Source organism: Schistocerca serialis, chromosome 4 (genome assembly GCF_023864345.2).
Source record: "Schistocerca serialis cubense isolate TAMUIC-IGC-003099 chromosome 4, iqSchSeri2.2, whole genome shotgun sequence".
Lineage (NCBI taxonomy): Eukaryota > Metazoa > Arthropoda > Insecta > Orthoptera > Acrididae > Schistocerca > Schistocerca serialis.
Window position 1 is genome coordinate 195,051,701 of NC_064641.1, and position 18,702 is coordinate 195,070,402.

Below are 18,702 nucleotides of genomic sequence, written 5' to 3' on the forward strand. Positions count from 1 at the left end.
CCCACGCTTTCGCTCATTTCACGGTTCCGTTGAAGACGTTCTTCACCACCTGACACAGAAAAAGGAATGCAGTCGGTAGGATATTTTTAATTCTTTTGCTTCTAGGGGAGTTAGTTGTCTAGTGAGTTCCTCTTATGGCATGCACTAGACAACCAGAACAGCTACAGGAGAGAGTCATTTTTGTTGTCAGCGGTAGTTGCATTATCACAAACGCAGAGTAATTCCATTGGCGTCGCATCAAAACGAATCGGTGCCGAAACCCGGGATCGAACCAGGGACCTTTAGATCTTCAGTCTAACGCTCTCCCAACTGAGCTATTTCGGCTGACGGTGAAGGTTGTCATTTGCATGTGTTCATTAACCTCTGCCTCGTTGCCAATTTCACAGTCACCTTCGTCTGATCAGACACAGGGGCGCTGAAAGGCGAGCAGCCGATGCAGTGAAGTTACACACACATTTCTTCTTCTTCCGTCATCGTAACAAGCAAACATGTCGACTCGATTCGTGTAATATTGACTTCGCTGACGCTAGAAAACCCGTGCTATATCGATGCCAGGGGCAACTCGTGTGCGGAGAACGAGACACAAGAAGGAGTGAGTCTCTCCACCGTATGAGAGGCAGTATCTTGCAGATACTCACGGTAAAACATTCGACTTGCGTTAGCTCACACGTCATCGTCTGCAAGCTAAAATGGACACATCTGCACTGCCCAGTGAGGCGACACTTGTACTAACACCTGGTGGACGCCTGTGAGACGCGGAGATGAGCTGCGGCTTCTGGGCGCGACTGTAGCGCTGCGCCCTGGATCAAATAGCACTGCACATTGCTGGTGACCCACGTGTTTAGTAGTGACGCAACTGCTAGGATGCAGCTGAACGTCCGCCATTTGAGAGCGAGAAAATTTTCGCAGTCGGCAGGACTCGAACCTACGCTCCCAGAGGGAATCTGACTTCAAGTCAGACGCCTTAACCACTCGACCACGACTGCCGGTGGCGGAAGCGACTCCCGACAACTGAAACCGCCATCTTTAGAAGCAATCTGGTGGCAGAAAACGGCGTGGCCTCACTCTTTCCTGTACGGTTTCCATTAGCCGTTACGAAAGTGTATTAATTTTCGCCCAGACAGGGACTTGAACCCAGGTGTATTAATTTTCGCCCAGACAGGGACTTGAACCCAGGACCCTTCGGTTGAAAACCTAACGCTCTACCGACTCAGCTATGCGGACCCACGCAAGAGCATTATCGTACAGCTGCGTGGTGTGCGAGTGATTCGCATGTCGTAATTACTGGCTTACGGCTCCAATGGCGACTTCACAGACTTCCCACTGACGCACCGCTGACGCTAGTTTTCTGCCGTCTTAAAACGATGGACATACCTCCAAGCAGCTGCGAGATCTTAAGAAAAGAAACGCTGCACCACTGCTTTTGCCGCACTCGAGTGATTGAAATTGCGATTCTTAAAAAGAAAATGAGATGTTCGCTCTGTCCATCACTTTCGAGCACATCTGTGTACTCACGATCTCAGCGACGGCTTTCTGCAGTCCCAGCGTCAGTGTCAGTGTGAGGTGAACCGATAGCCAGAGTAAGCAGCGGTCGTCGCGAAAACTCAGTATTCTTAAAACGGAAATTTTCGTCTTGTTGAGAATGGCGTCACTGGTTTGCACCCGCATTCGCCCACACATGTCACATGTGTGCGAAAATGTTTGCTCCTCTTTACGCAAAATCGCACGCACACGGTAGGATTCGAACCTACGCTCCCAGAGGGAATCTGATTTCGAGTCAGACGCCTTAACCACTCGGCCACGACTGCCGTTAGCGCGGTGTTCTCCGGACACATGCAACTGCTACCGTTTAAAGCACTGTGGTGTCAGAAAACGGCGTAGCTGCATTATTTTCTGTAGCGTCTCCACCGCTACCAGACGAATCGCTACCAAAGTATTAAAATTTCCGCCTGGACAGGGACTTGAAACCGGGGCCCTTAGGTTAAAAGCCTAATGCTCTACCGACTGAGCTATCCGAGCTCACACGAGGCTGCAAAACCTCCCACGACGCACAACTATACATTGACTCATGTCCTTTACTGTTGTGCAATCGCTGTATGGGGCCGTTAACAAATAAAACGTCGCCTAAATGCTATCTACAAACTTATCGCGCTAAGCTCGTAACACACTATCGAAGACTGCTGGCACATGATGCAACAACAAATTGCACCAGTTGTTACGTCTCATACGTTGGAGCAGAGAATTTACGTGTTTTGTCGACACTCACTGGGCAATTGGAAAATTCACAAGCATTTCGAATGCAATGTTTCCCACGCTTTCGCTCATTTCACGGTTCCGTTGAAGACGTTCTTCACCACCTGACACAGAAAAAGGAATGCAGTCGGTAGGATATTTTTAATTCTTTTGCTTCTAGGGGAGTTAGTTGTCTAGTGAGTTCCTCTTATGGCATGCACTAGACAACCAGAACAGCTACAGGAGAGAGTCATTTTTGTTGTCAGCGGTAGTTGCATTATCACAAACGCAGAGTAATTCCATTGGCGTCGCATCAAAACGAATCGGTGCCGAAACCCGGGATCGAACCAGGGACCTTTAGATCTTCAGTCTAACGCTCTCCCAACTGAGCTATTTCGGCTGACGGTGAAGGTTGTCATTTGCATGTGTTCATTAACCTCTGCCTCGTTGCCAATTTCACAGTCACCTTCGTCTGATCAGACACAGGGGCGCTGAAAGGCGAGCAGCCGATGCAGTGAAGTTACACACACATTTCTTCTTCTTCCGTCATCGTAACAAGCAAACATGTCGACTCGATTCGTGTAATATTGACTTCGCTGACGCTAGAAAACCCGTGCTATATCGATGCCAGGGGCAACTCGTGTGCGGAGAACGAGACACAAGAAGGAGTGAGTCTCTCCACCGTATGAGAGGCAGTATCTTGCAGATACTCACGGTAAAACATTCGACTTGCGTTAGCTCACACGTCATCGTCTGCAAGCTAAAATGGACACATCTGCACTGCCCAGTGAGGCGACACTTGTACTAACACCTGGTGGACGCCTGTGAGACGCGGAGATGAGCTGCGGCTTCTGGGCGCGACTGTAGCGCTGCGCCCTGGATCAAATAGCACTGCACATTGCTGGTGACCCACGTGTTTAGTAGTGACGCAACTGCTAGGATGCAGCTGAACGTCCGCCATTTGAGAGCGAGAAAATTTTCGCAGTCGGCAGGACTCGAACCTACGCTCCCAGAGGGAATCTGATTTCAAGTCAGACGCCTTAACCACTCGGCCACGACTGCCGGTGGCGGAAGCGACTCCCGACAACTGAAACCGCCATCTTTAGAAGCAATCTGGTGGCAGAAAACGGCGTGGCCTCACTCTTTCCTGTACGGTTTCCATTAGCCGTTACGAAAGTGTATTAATTTTCGCCCAGACAGGGACTTGAACCCAGGTGTATTAATTTTCGCCCAGACAGGGACTTGAACCCAGGACCCTTCGGTTGAAAACCTAACGCTCTACCGACTCAGCTATGCGGACCCACGCAAGAGCATTATCGTACAGCTGCGTGGTGTGCGAGTGATTCGCATGTCGTAATTACTGGCTTACGGCTCCAATGGCGACTTCACAGACTTCCCACTGACGCACCGCTGACGCTAGTTTTCTGCCGTCTTAAAACGATGGACATACCTCCAAGCAGCTGCGAGATCTTAAGAAAAGAAACGCTGCACCACTGCTTTTGCCGCACTCGAGTGATTGAAATTGCGATTCTTAAAAAGAAAATGAGATGTTCGCTCTGTCCATCACTTTCGAGCACATCTGTGTACTCACGATCTCAGCGACGGCTTTCTGCAGTCCCAGCGTCAGTGTCAGTGTGAGGTGAACCGATAGCCAGAGTAAGCAGCGGTCGTCGCGAAAACTCAGTATTCTTAAAACGGAAATTTTCGTCTTGTTGAGAATGGCGTCACTGGTTTGCACCCGCATTCGCCCACACATGTCACATGTGTGCGAAAATGTTTGCTCCTCTTTACGCAAAATCGCACGCACACGGTAGGATTCGAACCTACGCTCCCAGAGGGAATCTGATTTCGAGTCAGACGCCTTAAGCACTCGGCCACGACTGCCGTTAGCGCGGTGTTCTCCGGACACATGCAACTGCTACCGTTTAAAGCACTGTGGTGTCAGAAAACGGCGTAGCTGCATTATTTTCTGTAGCGTCTCCACCGCTACCAGACGAATCGCTACCAAAGTATTAAAATTTCCGCCTGGACAGGGACTTGAAACCGGGGCCCTTAGGTTAAAAGCCTAATGCTCTACCGACTGAGCTATCCGAGCTCACACGAGGCTGCAAAACCTCCCACGACGCACAACTATACATTGACTCATGTCCTTTACTGTTGTGCAATCGCTGTATGGGGCCGTTAACAAATAAAACGTCGCCTAAATGCTGTCTACAAACTTATCGCGCTAAGCTCGTAACACACTATCGAAGACTGCTGGCACATGATGCAACAACAAATTGCACCAGTTGTTACGTCTCATACGTTGGAGCAGAGAATTTACGTGTTTTGTCGACACTCACTGGGCAATTGGAAAATTCACAAGCATTTCGAATGCAATGTTTCCCACGCTTTCGCTCATTTCACGGTTCCGTTGAAGACGTTCTTCACCACCTGACACAGAAAAAGGAATGCAGTCGGTAGGATATTTTTAATTCTTTTGCTTCTAGGGGAGTTAGTTGTCTAGTGAGTTCCTCTTATGGCATGCACTAGACAACCAGAACAGCTACAGGAGAGAGTCATTTTTGTTGTCAGCGGTAGTTGCATTATCACAAACGCAGAGTAATTCCATTGGCGTCGCATCAAAACGAATCGGTGCCGAAACCCGGGATCGAACCAGGGACCTTTAGATCTTCAGTCTAACGCTCTCCCAACTGAGCTATTTCGGCTGACGGTGAAGGTTGTCATTTGCATGTGTTCATTAACGTCTGCCTCGTTGCCAATTTCACAGTCACCTTCGTCTGATAAGACACAGGGGCGCTGAAAGGCGAGCAGCCGATGCAGTGAAGTTACACACACATTTCTTCTTCTTCCGTCATCGTAACAAGCAAACATGTCGACTCGATTCGTGTAATATTGACTTCGCTGACGCTAGAAAACCCGTGCTATATCGATGCCAGGGGCAACTCGTGTGCGGAGAACGAGACACAAGAAGGAGTGAGTCTCTCCACCGTATGAGAGGCAGTATCTTGCAGATACACACGGTAAAACATTCGACTTGCGTTAGCTCACACGTCATCGTCTGCAAGCTAAAATGGACACATCTGCACTGCCCAGTGAGGCGACACTTGTACTAACACCTGGTGGACGCCTGTGAGACGCGGAGATGAGCTGCGGCTTCTGGGCGCGACTGTAGCGCTGCGCCCTGGATCAAATAGCACTGCACATTGCTGGTGACCCACGTGTTTAGTAGTGACGCAACTGCTAGGATGCAGCTGAACGTCCGCCATTTGAGAGCGAGAAAATTTTCGCAGTCGGCAGGACTCGAACCTACGCTCCCAGAGGGAATCTGATTTCAAGTCAGACGCCTTAACCACTCGGCCACGACTGCCGGTGGCGGAAGCGACTCCCGACAACTGAAACCGCCATCTTTAGAAGCAATCTGGTGGCAGAAAACGGCGTGGCCTCACTCTTTCCTGTACGGTTTCCATTAGCCGTTACGAAAGTGTATTAATTTTCGCCCAGACAGGGACTTGAACCCAGGTGTATTAATTTTCGCCCAGACAGGGACTTGAACCCAGGACCCTTCGGTTGAAAACCTAACGCTCTACCGACTCAGCTATGCGGACCCACGCAAGAGCATTATCGTACAGCTGCGTGGTGTGCGAGTGATTCGCATGTCGTAATTACTGGCTTACGGCTCCAATGGCGACTTCACAGACTTCCCACTGACGCACCGCTGACGCTAGTTTTCTGCCGTCTTAAAACGATGGACATACCTCCAAGCAGCTGCGAGATCTTAAGAAAAGAAACGCTGCACCACTGCTTTTGCCGCACTCGAGTGATTGAAATTGCGATTCTTAAAAAGAAAATGAGATGTTCGCTCTGTCCATCACTTTCGAGCACATCTGTGTACTCACGATCTCAGCGACGGCTTTCTGCAGTCCCAGCGTCAGTGTCAGTGTGAGGTGAACCGATAGCCAGAGTAAGCAGCGGTCGTCGCGAAAACTCAGTATTCTTAAAACGGAAATTTTCGTCTTGTTGAGAATGGCGTCACTGGTTTGCACCCGCATTCGCCCACACATGTCACATGTGTGCGAAAATGTTTGCTCCTCTTTACGCAAAATCGCACGCACACGGTAGGATTCGAACCTACGCTCCCAGAGGGAATCTGATTTCGAGTCAGACGCCTTAACCACTCGGCCACGACTGCCGTTAGCGCGGTGTTCTCCGGACACATGCAACTGCTACCGTTTAAAGCACTGTGGTGTCAGAAAACGGCGTAGCTGCATTATTTTCTGTAGCGTCTCCACCGCTACCAGACGAATCGCTACCAAAGTATTAAAATTTCCGCCTGGACAGGGACTTGAAACCGGGGCCCTTAGGTTAAAAGCCTAATGCTCTACCGACTGAGCTATCCGAGCTCACACGAGGCTGCAAAACCTCCCACGACGCACAACTATACATTGACTCATGTCCTTTACTGTTGTGCAATCGCTGTATGGGGCCGTTAACAAATAAAACGTCGCCTAAATGCTGTCTACAAACTTATCGCGCTAAGCTCGTAACACACTATCGAAGACTGCTGGCACATGATGCAACAACAAATTGCACCAGTTGTTACGTCTCATACGTTGGAGCAGAGAATTTACGTGTTTTGTCGACACTCACTGGGCAATTGGAAAATTCACAAGCATTTCGAATGCAATGTTTCCCACGCTTTCGCTCATTTCACGGTTCCGTTGAAGACGTTCTTCACCACCTGACACAGAAAAAGGAATGCAGTCGGTAGGATATTTTTAATTCTTTTGCTTCTAGGGGAGTTAGTTGTCTAGTGAGTTCCTCTTATGGCATGCACTAGACAACCAGAACAGCTACAGGAGAGAGTCATTTTTGTTGTCAGCGGTAGTTGCATTATCACAAACGCAGAGTAATTCCATTGGCGTCGCATCAAAACGAATCGGTGCCGAAACCCGGGATCGAACCAGGGACCTTTAGATCTTCAGTCTAACGCTCTCCCAACTGAGCTATTTCGGCTGACGGTGAAGGTTGTCATTTGCATGTGTTCATTAACGTCTGCCTCGTTGCCAATTTCACAGTCACCTTCGTCTGATAAGACACAGGGGCGCTGAAAGGCGAGCAGCCGATGCAGTGAAGTTACACACACATTTCTTCTTCTTCCGTCATCGTAACAAGCAAACATGTCGACTCGATTCGTGTAATATTGACTTCGCTGACGCTAGAAAACCCGTGCTATATCGATGCCAGGGGCAACTCGTGTGCGGAGAACGAGACACAAGAAGGAGTGAGTCTCTCCACCGTATGAGAGGCAGTATCTTGCAGATACACACGGTAAAACATTCGACTTGCGTTAGCTCACACGTCATCGTCTGCAAGCTAAAATGGACACATCTGCACTGCCCAGTGAGGCGACACTTGTACTAACACCTGGTGGACGCCTGTGAGACGCGGAGATGAGCTGCGGCTTCTGGGCGCGACTGTAGCGCTGCGCCCTGGATCAAATAGCACTGCACATTGCTGGTGACCCACGTGTTTAGTAGTGACGCAACTGCTAGGATGCAGCTGAACGTCCGCCATTTGAGAGCGAGAAAATTTTCGCAGTCGGCAGGACTCGAACCTACGCTCCCAGAGGGAATCTGATTTCAAGTCAGACGCCTTAACCACTCGGCCACGACTGCCGGTGGCGGAAGCGACTCCCGACAACTGAAACCGCCATCTTTAGAAGCAATCTGGTGGCAGAAAACGGCGTGGCCTCACTCTTTCCTGTACGGTTTCCATTAGCCGTTACGAAAGTGTATTAATTTTCGCCCAGACAGGGACTTGAACCCAGGTGTATTAATTTTCGCCCAGACAGGGACTTGAACCCAGGACCCTTCGGTTGAAAACCTAACGCTCTACCGACTCAGCTATGCGGACCCACGCAAGAGCATTATCGTACAGCTGCGTGGTGTGCGAGTGATTCGCATGTCGTAATTACTGGCTTACGGCTCCAATGGCGACTTCACAGACTTCCCACTGACGCACCGCTGACGCTAGTTTTCTGCCGTCTTAAAACGATGGACATACCTCCAAGCAGCTGCGAGATCTTAAGAAAAGAAACGCTGCACCACTGCTTTTGCCGCACTCGAGTGATTGAAATTGCGATTCTTAAAAAGAAAATGAGATGTTCGCTCTGTCCATCACTTTCGAGCACATCTGTGTACTCACGATCTCAGCGACGGCTTTCTGCAGTCCCAGCGTCAGTGTCAGTGTGAGGTGAACCGATAGCCAGAGTAAGCAGCGGTCGTCGCGAAAACTCAGTATTCTTAAAACGGAAATTTTCGTCTTGTTGAGAATGGCGTCACTGGTTTGCACCCGCATTCGCCCACACATGTCACATGTGTGCGAAAATGTTTGCTCCTCTTTACGCAAAATCGCACGCACACGGTAGGATTCGAACCTACGCTCCCAGAGGGAATCTGATTTCGAGTCAGACGCCTTAACCACTCGGCCACGACTGCCGTTAGCGCGGTGTTCTCCGGACACATGCAACTGCTACCGTTTAAAGCACTGTGGTGTCAGAAAACGGCGTAGCTGCATTATTTTCTGTAGCGTCTCCACCGCTACCAGACGAATCGCTACCAAAGTATTAAAATTTCCGCCTGGACAGGGACTTGAAACCGGGGCCCTTAGGTTAAAAGCCTAATGCTCTACCGACTGAGCTATCCGAGCTCACACGAGGCTGCAAAACCTCCCACGACGCACAACTATACATTGACTCATGTCCTTTACTGTTGTGCAATCGCTGTATGGGGCCGTTAACAAATAAAACGTCGCCTAAATGCTGTCTACAAACTTATCGCGCTAAGCTCGTAACACACTATCGAAGACTGCTGGCACATGATGCAACAACAAATTGCACCAGTTGTTACGTCTCATACGTTGGAGCAGAGAATTTACGTGTTTTGTCGACACTCACTGGGCAATTGGAAAATTCACAAGCATTTCGAATGCAATGTTTCCCACGCTTTCGCTCATTTCACGGTTCCGTTGAAGACGTTCTTCACCACCTGACACAGAAAAAGGAATGCAGTCGGTAGGATATTTTTAATTCTTTTGCTTCTAGGGGAGTTAGTTGTCTAGTGAGTTCCTCTTATGGCATGCACTAGACAACCAGAACAGCTACAGGAGAGAGTCATTTTTGTTGTCAGCGGTAGTTGCATTATCACAAACGCAGAGTAATTCCATTGGCGTCGCATCAAAACGAATCGGTGCCGAAACCCGGGATCGAACCAGGGACCTTTAGATCTTCAGTCTAACGCTCTCCCAACTGAGCTATTTCGGCTGACGGTGAAGGTTGTCATTTGCATGTGTTCATTAACGTCTGCCTCGTTGCCAATTTCACAGTCACCTTCGTCTGATAAGACACAGGGGCGCTGAAAGGCGAGCAGCCGATGCAGTGAAGTTACACACACATTTCTTCTTCTTCCGTCATCGTAACAAGCAAACATGTCGACTCGATTCGTGTAATATTGACTTCGCTGACGCTAGAAAACCCGTGCTATATCGATGCCAGGGGCAACTCGTGTGCGGAGAACGAGACACAAGAAGGAGTGAGTCTCTCCACCGTATGAGAGGCAGTATCTTGCAGATACACACGGTAAAACATTCGACTTGCGTTAGCTCACACGTCATCGTCTGCAAGCTAAAATGGACACATCTGCACTGCCCAGTGAGGCGACACTTGTACTAACACCTGGTGGACGCCTGTGAGACGCGGAGATGAGCTGCGGCTTCTGGGCGCGACTGTAGCGCTGCGCCCTGGATCAAATAGCACTGCACATTGCTGGTGACCCACGTGTTTAGTAGTGACGCAACTGCTAGGATGCAGCTGAACGTCCGCCATTTGAGAGCGAGAAAATTTTCGCAGTCGGCAGGACTCGAACCTACGCTCCCAGAGGGAATCTGATTTCAAGTCAGACGCCTTAACCACTCGGCCACGACTGCCGGTGGCGGAAGCGACTCCCGACAACTGAAACCGCCATCTTTAGAAGCAATCTGGTGGCAGAAAACGGCGTGGCCTCACTCTTTCCTGTACGGTTTCCATTAGCCGTTACGAAAGTGTATTAATTTTCGCCCAGACAGGGACTTGAACCCAGGTGTATTAATTTTCGCCCAGACAGGGACTTGAACCCAGGACCCTTCGGTTGAAAACCTAACGCTCTACCGACTCAGCTATGCGGACCCACGCAAGAGCATTATCGTACAGCTGCGTGGTGTGCGAGTGATTCGCATGTCGTAATTACTGGCTTACGGCTCCAATGGCGACTTCACAGACTTCCCACTGACGCACCGCTGACGCTAGTTTTCTGCCGTCTTAAAACGATGGACATACCTCCAAGCAGCTGCGAGATCTTAAGAAAAGAAACGCTGCACCACTGCTTTTGCCGCACTCGAGTGATTGAAATTGCGATTCTTAAAAAGAAAATGAGATGTTCGCTCTGTCCATCACTTTCGAGCACATCTGTGTACTCACGATCTCAGCGACGGCTTTCTGCAGTCCCAGCGTCAGTGTCAGTGTGAGGTGAACCGATAGCCAGAGTAAGCAGCGGTCGTCGCGAAAACTCAGTATTCTTAAAACGGAAATTTTCGTCTTGTTGAGAATGGCGTCACTGGTTTGCACCCGCATTCGCCCACACATGTCACATGTGTGCGAAAATGTTTGCTCCTCTTTACGCAAAATCGCACGCACACGGTAGGATTCGAACCTACGCTCCCAGAGGGAATCTGATTTCGAGTCAGACGCCTTAACCACTCGGCCACGACTGCCGTTAGCGCGGTGTTCTCCGGACACATGCAACTGCTACCGTTTAAAGCACTGTGGTGTCAGAAAACGGCGTAGCTGCATTATTTTCTGTAGCGTCTCCACCGCTACCAGACGAATCGCTACCAAAGTATTAAAATTTCCGCCTGGACAGGGACTTGAAACCGGGGCCCTTAGGTTAAAAGCCTAATGCTCTACCGACTGAGCTATCCGAGCTCACACGAGGCTGCAAAACCTCCCACGACGCACAACTATACATTGACTCATGTCCTTTACTGTTGTGCAATCGCTGTATGGGGCCGTTAACAAATAAAACGTCGCCTAAATGCTATCTACAAACTTATCGCGCTAAGCTCGTAACACACTATCGAAGACTGCTGGCACATGATGCAACAACAAATTGCACCAGTTGTTACGTCTCATACGTTGGAGCAGAGAATTTACGTGTTTTGTCGACACTCACTGGGCAATTGGAAAATTCACAAGCATTTCGAATGCAATGTTTCCCACGCTTTCGCTCATTTCACGGTTCCGTTGAAGACGTTCTTCACCACCTGACACAGAAAAAGGAATGCAGTCGGTAGGATATTTTTAATTCTTTTGCTTCTAGGGGAGTTAGTTGTCTAGTGAGTTCCTCTTATGGCATGCACTAGACAACCAGAACAGCTACAGGAGAGAGTCATTTTTGTTGTCAGCGGTAGTTGCATTATCACAAACGCAGAGTAATTCCATTGGCGTCGCATCAAAACAAATCGGTGCCGAAACCCGGGATCGAACCAGGGACCTTTAGATCTTCAGTCTAACGCTCTCCCAACTGAGCTATTTCGGCTGACGGTGAAGGTTGTCATTTGCATGTGTTCATTAACGTCTGCCTCGTTGCCAATTTCACAGTCACCTTCGTCTGATAAGACACAGGGGCGCTGAAAGGCGAGCAGCCGATGCAGTGAAGTTACACACACATTTCTTCTTCTTCCGTCATCGTAACAAGCAAACATGTCGACTCGATTCGTGTAATATTGACTTCGCTGACGCTAGAAAACCCGTGCTATATCGATGCCAGGGGCAACTCGTGTGCGGAGAACGAGACACAAGAAGGAGTGAGTCTCTCCACCGTATGAGAGGCAGTATCTTGCAGATACACACGGTAAAACATTCGACTTGCGTTAGCTCACACGTCATCGTCTGCAAGCTAAAATGGACACATCTGCACTGCCCAGTGAGGCGACACTTGTACTAACACCTGGTGGACGCCTGTGAGACGCGGAGATGAGCTGCGGCTTCTGGGCGCGACTGTAGCGCTGCGCCCTGGATCAAATAGCACTGCACATTGCTGGTGACCCACGTGTTTAGTAGTGACGCAACTGCTAGGATGCAGCTGAACGTCCGCCATTTGAGAGCGAGAAAATTTTCGCAGTCGGCAGGACTCGAACCTACGCTCCCAGAGGGAATCTGATTTCAAGTCAGACGCCTTAACCACTCGGCCACGACTGCCGGTGGCGGAAGCGACTCCCGACAACTGAAACCGCCATCTTTAGAAGCAATCTGGTGGCAGAAAACGGCGTGGCCTCACTCTTTCCTGTACGGTTTCCATTAGCCGTTACGAAAGTGTATTAATTTTCGCCCAGACAGGGACTTGAACCCAGGTGTATTAATTTTCGCCCAGACAGGGACTTGAACCCAGGACCCTTCGGTTGAAAACCTAACGCTCTACCGACTCAGCTATGCGGACCCACGCAAGAGCATTATCGTACAGCTGCGTGGTGTGCGAGTGATTCGCATGTCGTAATTACTGGCTTACGGCTCCAATGGCGACTTCACAGACTTCCCACTGACGCACCGCTGACGCTAGTTTTCTGCCGTCTTAAAACGATGGACATACCTCCAAGCAGCTGCGAGATCTTAAGAAAAGAAACGCTGCACCACTGCTTTTGCCGCACTCGAGTGATTGAAATTGCGATTCTTAAAAAGAAAATGAGATGTTCGCTCTGTCCATCACTTTCGAGCACATCTGTGTACTCACGATCTCAGCGACGGCTTTCTGCAGTCCCAGCGTCAGTGTCAGTGTGAGGTGAACCGATAGCCAGAGTAAGCAGCGGTCGTCGCGAAAACTCAGTATTCTTAAAACGGAAATTTTCGTCTTGTTGAGAATGGCGTCACTGGTTTGCACCCGCATTCGCCCACACATGTCACATGTGTGCGAAAATGTTTGCTCCTCTTTACGCAAAATCGCACGCACACGGTAGGATTCGAACCTACGCTCCCAGAGGGAATCTGATTTCGAGTCAGACGCCTTAACCACTCGGCCACGACTGCCGTTAGCGCGGTGTTCTCCGGACACATGCAACTGCTACCGTTTAAAGCACTGTGGTGTCAGAAAACGGCGTAGCTGCATTATTTTCTGTAGCGTCTCCACCGCTACCAGACGAATCGCTACCAAAGTATTAAAATTTCCGCCTGGACAGGGACTTGAAACCGGGGCCCTTAGGTTAAAAGCCTAATGCTCTACCGACTGAGCTATCCGAGCTCACACGAGGCTGCAAAACCTCCCACGACGCACAACTATACATTGACTCATGTCCTTTACTGTTGTGCAATCGCTGTATGGGGCCGTTAACAAATAAAACGTCGCCTAAATGCTATCTACAAACTTATCGCGCTAAGCTCGTAACACACTATCGAAGACTGCTGGCACATGATGCAACAACAAATTGCACCAGTTGTTACGTCTCATACGTTGGAGCAGAGAATTTACGTGTTTTGTCGACACTCACTGGGCAATTGGAAAATTCACAAGCATTTCGAATGCAATGTTTCCCACGCTTTCGCTCATTTCACGGTTCCGTTGAAGACGTTCTTCACCACCTGACACAGAAAAAGGAATGCAGTCGGTAGGATATTTTTAATTCTTTTGCTTCTAGGGGAGTTAGTTGTCTAGTGAGTTCCTCTTATGGCATGCACTAGACAACCAGAACAGCTACAGGAGAGAGTCATTTTTGTTGTCAGCGGTAGTTGCATTATCACAAACGCAGAGTAATTCCATTGGCGTCGCATCAAAACAAATCGGTGCCGAAACCCGGGATCGAACCAGGGACCTTTAGATCTTCAGTCTAACGCTCTCCCAACTGAGCTATTTCGGCTGACGGTGAAGGTTGTCATTTGCATGTGTTCATTAACGTCTGCCTCGTTGCCAATTTCACAGTCACCTTCGTCTGATAAGACACAGGGGCGCTGAAAGGCGAGCAGCCGATGCAGTGAAGTTACACACACATTTCTTCTTCTTCCGTCATCGTAACAAGCAAACATGTCGACTCGATTCGTGTAATATTGACTTCGCTGACGCTAGAAAACCCGTGCTATATCGATGCCAGGGGCAACTCGTGTGCGGAGAACGAGACACAAGAAGGAGTGAGTCTCTCCACCGTATGAGAGGCAGTATCTTGCAGATACACACGGTAAAACATTCGACTTGCGTTAGCTCACACGTCATCGTCTGCAAGCTAAAATGGACACATCTGCACTGCCCAGTGAGGCGACACTTGTACTAACACCTGGTGGACGCCTGTGAGACGCGGAGATGAGCTGCGGCTTCTGGGCGCGACTGTAGCGCTGCGCCCTGGATCAAATAGCACTGCACATTGCTGGTGACCCACGTGTTTAGTAGTGACGCAACTGCTAGGATGCAGCTGAACGTCCGCCATTTGAGAGCGAGAAAATTTTCGCAGTCGGCAGGACTCGAACCTACGCTCCCAGAGGGAATCTGATTTCAAGTCAGACGCCTTAACCACTCGGCCACGACTGCCGGTGGCGGAAGCGACTCCCGACAACTGAAACCGCCATCTTTAGAAGCAATCTGGTGGCAGAAAACGGCGTGGCCTCACTCTTTCCTGTACGGTTTCCATTAGCCGTTACGAAAGTGTATTAATTTTCGCCCAGACAGGGACTTGAACCCAGGTGTATTAATTTTCGCCCAGACAGGGACTTGAACCCAGGACCCTTCGGTTGAAAACCTAACGCTCTACCGACTCAGCTATGCGGACCCACGCAAGAGCATTATCGTACAGCTGCGTGGTGTGCGAGTGATTCGCATGTCGTAATTACTGGCTTACGGCTCCAATGGCGACTTCACAGACTTCCCACTGACGCACCGCTGACGCTAGTTTTCTGCCGTCTTAAAACGATGGACATACCTCCAAGCAGCTGCGAGATCTTAAGAAAAGAAACGCTGCACCACTGCTTTTGCCGCACTCGAGTGATTGAAATTGCAATTCTTAAAAAGAAAATGAGATGTTCGCTCTGTCCATCACTTTCGAGCACATCTGTGTACTCACGATCTCAGCGACGGCTTTCTGCAGTCCCAGCGTCAGTGTCAGTGTGAGGTGAACCGATAGCCAGAGTAAGCAGCGGTCGTCGCGAAAACTCAGTATTCTTAAAACGGAAATTTTCGTCTTGTTGAGAATGGCGTCACTGGTTTGCACCCGCATTCGCCCACACATGTCACATGTGTGCGAAAATGTTTGCTCCTCTTTACGCAAAATCGCACGCACACGGTAGGATTCGAACCTACGCTCCCAGAGGGAATCTGATTTCGAGTCAGACGCCTTAACCACTCGGCCACGACTGCCGTTAGCGCGGTGTTCTCCGGACACATGCAACTGCTACCGTTTAAAGCACTGTGGTGTCAGAAAACGGCGTAGCTGCATTATTTTCTGTAGCGTCTCCACCGCTACCAGACGAATCGCTACCAAAGTATTAAAATTTCCGCCTGGACAGGGACTTGAAACCGGGGCCCTTAGGTTAAAAGCCTAATGCTCTACCGACTGAGCTATCCGAGCTCACACGAGGCTGCAAAACCTCCCACGACGCACAACTATACATTGACTCATGTCCTTTACTGTTGTGCAATCGCTGTATGGGGCCGTTAACAAATAAAACGTCGCCTAAATGCTATCTACAAACTTATCGCGCTAAGCTCGTAACACACTATCGAAGACTGCTGGCACATGATGCAACAACAAATTGCACCAGTTGTTACGTCTCATACGTTGGAGCAGAGAATTTACGTGTTTTGTCGACACTCACTGGGCAATTGGAAAATTCACAAGCATTTCGAATGCAATGTTTCCCACGCTTTCGCTCATTTCACGGTTCCGTTGAAGACGTTCTTCACCACCTGACACAGAAAAAGGAATGCAGTCGGTAGGATATTTTTAATTCTTTTGCTTCTAGGGGAGTTAGTTGTCTAGTGAGTTCCTCTTATGGCATGCACTAGACAACCAGAACAGCTACAGGAGAGAGTCATTTTTGTTGTCAGCGGTAGTTGCATTATCACAAACGCAGAGTAATTCCATTGGCGTCGCATCAAAACAAATCGGTGCCGAAACCCGGGATCGAACCAGGGACCTTTAGATCTTCAGTCTAACGCTCTCCCAACTGAGCTATTTCGGCTGACGGTGAAGGTTGTCATTTGCATGTGTTCATTAACGTCTGCCTCGTTGCCAATTTCACAGTCACCTTCGTCTGATAAGACACAGGGGCGCTGAAAGGCGAGCAGCCGATGCAGTGAAGTTACACACACATTTCTTCTTCTTCCGTCATCGTAACAAGCAAACATGTCGACTCGATTCGTGTAATATTGACTTCGCTGACGCTAGAAAACCCGTGCTATATCGATGCCAGGGGCAACTCGTGTGCGGAGAACGAGACACAAGAAGGAGTGAGTCTCTCCACCGTATGAGAGGCAGTATCTTGCAGATACACACGGTAAAACATTCGACTTGCGTTAGCTCACACGTCATCGTCTGCAAGCTAAAATGGACACATCTGCACTGCCCAGTGAGGCGACACTTGTACTAACACCTGGTGGACGCCTGTGAGACGCGGAGATGAGCTGCGGCTTCTGGGCGCGACTGTAGCGCTGCGCCCTGGATCAAATAGCACTGCACATTGCTGGTGACCCACGTGTTTAGTAGTGACGCAACTGCTAGGATGCAGCTGAACGTCCGCCATTTGAGAGCGAGAAAATTTTCGCAGTCGGCAGGACTCGAACCTACGCTCCCAGAGGGAATCTGATTTCAAGTCAGACGCCTTAACCACTCGGCCACGACTGCCGGTGGCGGAAGCGACTCCCGACAACTGAAACCGCCATCTTTAGAAGCAATCTGGTGGCAGAAAACGGCGTGGCCTCACTCTTTCCTGTACGGTTTCCATTAGCCGTTACGAAAGTGTATTAATTTTCGCCCAGACAGGGACTTGAACCCAGGTGTATTAATTTTCGCCCAGACAGGGACTTGAACCCAGGACCCTTCGGTTGAAAACCTAACGCTCTACCGACTCAGCTATGCGGACCCACGCAAGAGCATTATCGTACAGCTGCGTGGTGTGCGAGTGATTCGCATGTCGTAATTACTGGCTTACGGCTCCAATGGCGACTTCACAGACTTCCCACTGACGCACCGCTGACGCTAGTTTTCTGCCGTCTTAAAACGATGGACATACCTCCAAGCAGCTGCGAGATCTTAAGAAAAGAAACGCTGCACCACTGCTTTTGCCGCACTCGAGTGATTGAAATTGCGATTCTTAAAAAGAAAATGAGATGTTCGCTCTGTCCATCACTTTCGAGCACATCTGTGTACTCACGATCTCAGCGACGGCTTTCTGCAGTCCCAGCGTCAGTGTCAGTGTGAGGTGAACCGATAGCCAGAGTAAGCAGCGGTCGTCGCGAAAACTCAGTATTCTTAAAACGGAAATTTTCGTCTTGTTGAGAATGGCGTCACTGGTTTGCACCCGCATTCGCCCACACATGTCACATGTGTGCGAAAATGTTTGCTCCTCTTTACGCAAAATCGCACGCACACGGTAGGATTCGAACCTACGCTCCCAGAGGGAATCTGATTTCGAGTCAGACGCCTTAACCACTCGGCCACGACTGCCGTTAGCGCGGTGTTCTCCGGACACATGCAACTGCTACCGTTTAAAGCACTGTGGTGTCAGAAAACGGCGTAGCTGCATTATTTTCTGTAGCGTCTCCACCGCTACCAGACGAATCGCTACCAAAGTATTAAAATTTCCGCCTGGACAGGGACTTGAAACCGGGGCCCTTAGGTTAAAAGCCTAATGCTCTACCGACTGAGCTATCCGAGCTCACACGAGGCTGCAAAACCTCCCACGACGCACAACTATACATTGACTCATGTCCTTTACTGTTGTGCAATCGCTGTATGGGGCCGTTAACAAATAAAACGTCGCCTAAATGCTATCTACAAACTTATCGCGCTAAGCTCGTAACACACTATCGAAGACTGCTGGCACATGATGCAACAACAAATTGCACCAGTTGTTACGTCTCATACGTTGGAGCAGAGAATTTACGTGTTTTGTCGACACTCACTGGGCAATTGGAAAATTCACAAGCATTTCGAATGCAATGTTTCCCACGCTTTCGCTCATTTCACGGTTCCGTTGAAGACGTTCTTCACCACCTGACACAGAAAAAGGAATGCAGTCGGTAGGATATTTTTAATTCTTTTGCTTCTAGGGGAGTTAGTTGTCTAGTGAGTTCCTCTTATGGCATGCACTAGACAACCAGAACAGCTACAGGAGAGAGTCATTTTTGTTGTCAGCGGTAGTTGCATTATCACAAACGCAGAGTAATTCCATTGGCGTCGCAT

General features: G+C 49.5%; 32 non-coding genes across 32 annotated transcripts; all 32 read right to left on the reverse strand.

The window, feature by feature from the left end:
- Positions 1 to 251: 251 nt before the first annotated feature.
- Positions 252 to 324, reverse strand: Trnaf-gaa (transfer RNA phenylalanine (anticodon GAA)). The gene has a single exon. It is a non-coding gene; the product is annotated as a tRNA-Phe (tRNA).
- A 580-nt stretch (positions 325 to 904) lies between these two features.
- On the reverse strand, positions 905 to 986 carry Trnas-uga (transfer RNA serine (anticodon UGA)). Its single transcript has one exon. It is a non-coding gene; the product is annotated as a tRNA-Ser (tRNA).
- Positions 987 to 1,726: 740 nt separating this feature from the next.
- Positions 1,727 to 1,808, reverse strand: Trnas-cga (transfer RNA serine (anticodon CGA)). Its single transcript has one exon. It is a non-coding gene; the product is annotated as a tRNA-Ser (tRNA).
- Positions 1,809 to 1,946: 138 nt separating this feature from the next.
- Trnak-uuu (transfer RNA lysine (anticodon UUU)) lies at positions 1,947 to 2,019 on the reverse strand. Its single transcript has one exon. It is a non-coding gene; the product is annotated as a tRNA-Lys (tRNA).
- Positions 2,020 to 2,559: 540 nt separating this feature from the next.
- On the reverse strand, positions 2,560 to 2,632 carry Trnaf-gaa (transfer RNA phenylalanine (anticodon GAA)). Its single transcript has one exon. It is a non-coding gene; the product is annotated as a tRNA-Phe (tRNA).
- A 580-nt stretch (positions 2,633 to 3,212) lies between these two features.
- On the reverse strand, positions 3,213 to 3,294 carry Trnas-uga (transfer RNA serine (anticodon UGA)). The gene has a single exon. It is a non-coding gene; the product is annotated as a tRNA-Ser (tRNA).
- Positions 3,295 to 4,034: 740 nt separating this feature from the next.
- Trnas-cga (transfer RNA serine (anticodon CGA)) lies at positions 4,035 to 4,116 on the reverse strand. The gene has a single exon. It is a non-coding gene; the product is annotated as a tRNA-Ser (tRNA).
- A 138-nt stretch (positions 4,117 to 4,254) lies between these two features.
- Positions 4,255 to 4,327, reverse strand: Trnak-uuu (transfer RNA lysine (anticodon UUU)). The gene has a single exon. It is a non-coding gene; the product is annotated as a tRNA-Lys (tRNA).
- A 540-nt stretch (positions 4,328 to 4,867) lies between these two features.
- On the reverse strand, positions 4,868 to 4,940 carry Trnaf-gaa (transfer RNA phenylalanine (anticodon GAA)). Its single transcript has one exon. It is a non-coding gene; the product is annotated as a tRNA-Phe (tRNA).
- A 580-nt stretch (positions 4,941 to 5,520) lies between these two features.
- Positions 5,521 to 5,602, reverse strand: Trnas-uga (transfer RNA serine (anticodon UGA)). The gene has a single exon. It is a non-coding gene; the product is annotated as a tRNA-Ser (tRNA).
- Positions 5,603 to 6,342: 740 nt separating this feature from the next.
- On the reverse strand, positions 6,343 to 6,424 carry Trnas-cga (transfer RNA serine (anticodon CGA)). The gene has a single exon. It is a non-coding gene; the product is annotated as a tRNA-Ser (tRNA).
- Positions 6,425 to 6,562: 138 nt separating this feature from the next.
- On the reverse strand, positions 6,563 to 6,635 carry Trnak-uuu (transfer RNA lysine (anticodon UUU)). Its single transcript has one exon. It is a non-coding gene; the product is annotated as a tRNA-Lys (tRNA).
- Positions 6,636 to 7,175: 540 nt separating this feature from the next.
- Trnaf-gaa (transfer RNA phenylalanine (anticodon GAA)) lies at positions 7,176 to 7,248 on the reverse strand. The gene has a single exon. It is a non-coding gene; the product is annotated as a tRNA-Phe (tRNA).
- Positions 7,249 to 7,828: 580 nt separating this feature from the next.
- Positions 7,829 to 7,910, reverse strand: Trnas-uga (transfer RNA serine (anticodon UGA)). Its single transcript has one exon. It is a non-coding gene; the product is annotated as a tRNA-Ser (tRNA).
- Positions 7,911 to 8,650: 740 nt separating this feature from the next.
- On the reverse strand, positions 8,651 to 8,732 carry Trnas-cga (transfer RNA serine (anticodon CGA)). The gene has a single exon. It is a non-coding gene; the product is annotated as a tRNA-Ser (tRNA).
- A 138-nt stretch (positions 8,733 to 8,870) lies between these two features.
- Trnak-uuu (transfer RNA lysine (anticodon UUU)) lies at positions 8,871 to 8,943 on the reverse strand. Its single transcript has one exon. It is a non-coding gene; the product is annotated as a tRNA-Lys (tRNA).
- Positions 8,944 to 9,483: 540 nt separating this feature from the next.
- Positions 9,484 to 9,556, reverse strand: Trnaf-gaa (transfer RNA phenylalanine (anticodon GAA)). Its single transcript has one exon. It is a non-coding gene; the product is annotated as a tRNA-Phe (tRNA).
- Positions 9,557 to 10,136: 580 nt separating this feature from the next.
- Trnas-uga (transfer RNA serine (anticodon UGA)) lies at positions 10,137 to 10,218 on the reverse strand. The gene has a single exon. It is a non-coding gene; the product is annotated as a tRNA-Ser (tRNA).
- Positions 10,219 to 10,958: 740 nt separating this feature from the next.
- On the reverse strand, positions 10,959 to 11,040 carry Trnas-cga (transfer RNA serine (anticodon CGA)). Its single transcript has one exon. It is a non-coding gene; the product is annotated as a tRNA-Ser (tRNA).
- A 138-nt stretch (positions 11,041 to 11,178) lies between these two features.
- On the reverse strand, positions 11,179 to 11,251 carry Trnak-uuu (transfer RNA lysine (anticodon UUU)). Its single transcript has one exon. It is a non-coding gene; the product is annotated as a tRNA-Lys (tRNA).
- Positions 11,252 to 11,791: 540 nt separating this feature from the next.
- On the reverse strand, positions 11,792 to 11,864 carry Trnaf-gaa (transfer RNA phenylalanine (anticodon GAA)). Its single transcript has one exon. It is a non-coding gene; the product is annotated as a tRNA-Phe (tRNA).
- Positions 11,865 to 12,444: 580 nt separating this feature from the next.
- On the reverse strand, positions 12,445 to 12,526 carry Trnas-uga (transfer RNA serine (anticodon UGA)). The gene has a single exon. It is a non-coding gene; the product is annotated as a tRNA-Ser (tRNA).
- A 740-nt stretch (positions 12,527 to 13,266) lies between these two features.
- Trnas-cga (transfer RNA serine (anticodon CGA)) lies at positions 13,267 to 13,348 on the reverse strand. Its single transcript has one exon. It is a non-coding gene; the product is annotated as a tRNA-Ser (tRNA).
- Positions 13,349 to 13,486: 138 nt separating this feature from the next.
- On the reverse strand, positions 13,487 to 13,559 carry Trnak-uuu (transfer RNA lysine (anticodon UUU)). The gene has a single exon. It is a non-coding gene; the product is annotated as a tRNA-Lys (tRNA).
- A 540-nt stretch (positions 13,560 to 14,099) lies between these two features.
- On the reverse strand, positions 14,100 to 14,172 carry Trnaf-gaa (transfer RNA phenylalanine (anticodon GAA)). The gene has a single exon. It is a non-coding gene; the product is annotated as a tRNA-Phe (tRNA).
- A 580-nt stretch (positions 14,173 to 14,752) lies between these two features.
- On the reverse strand, positions 14,753 to 14,834 carry Trnas-uga (transfer RNA serine (anticodon UGA)). The gene has a single exon. It is a non-coding gene; the product is annotated as a tRNA-Ser (tRNA).
- A 740-nt stretch (positions 14,835 to 15,574) lies between these two features.
- On the reverse strand, positions 15,575 to 15,656 carry Trnas-cga (transfer RNA serine (anticodon CGA)). The gene has a single exon. It is a non-coding gene; the product is annotated as a tRNA-Ser (tRNA).
- A 138-nt stretch (positions 15,657 to 15,794) lies between these two features.
- On the reverse strand, positions 15,795 to 15,867 carry Trnak-uuu (transfer RNA lysine (anticodon UUU)). The gene has a single exon. It is a non-coding gene; the product is annotated as a tRNA-Lys (tRNA).
- A 540-nt stretch (positions 15,868 to 16,407) lies between these two features.
- Trnaf-gaa (transfer RNA phenylalanine (anticodon GAA)) lies at positions 16,408 to 16,480 on the reverse strand. The gene has a single exon. It is a non-coding gene; the product is annotated as a tRNA-Phe (tRNA).
- Positions 16,481 to 17,060: 580 nt separating this feature from the next.
- Positions 17,061 to 17,142, reverse strand: Trnas-uga (transfer RNA serine (anticodon UGA)). Its single transcript has one exon. It is a non-coding gene; the product is annotated as a tRNA-Ser (tRNA).
- A 740-nt stretch (positions 17,143 to 17,882) lies between these two features.
- Trnas-cga (transfer RNA serine (anticodon CGA)) lies at positions 17,883 to 17,964 on the reverse strand. The gene has a single exon. It is a non-coding gene; the product is annotated as a tRNA-Ser (tRNA).
- A 138-nt stretch (positions 17,965 to 18,102) lies between these two features.
- Trnak-uuu (transfer RNA lysine (anticodon UUU)) lies at positions 18,103 to 18,175 on the reverse strand. The gene has a single exon. It is a non-coding gene; the product is annotated as a tRNA-Lys (tRNA).
- Between the last annotated feature and the right edge of the window lie 527 nt (positions 18,176 to 18,702).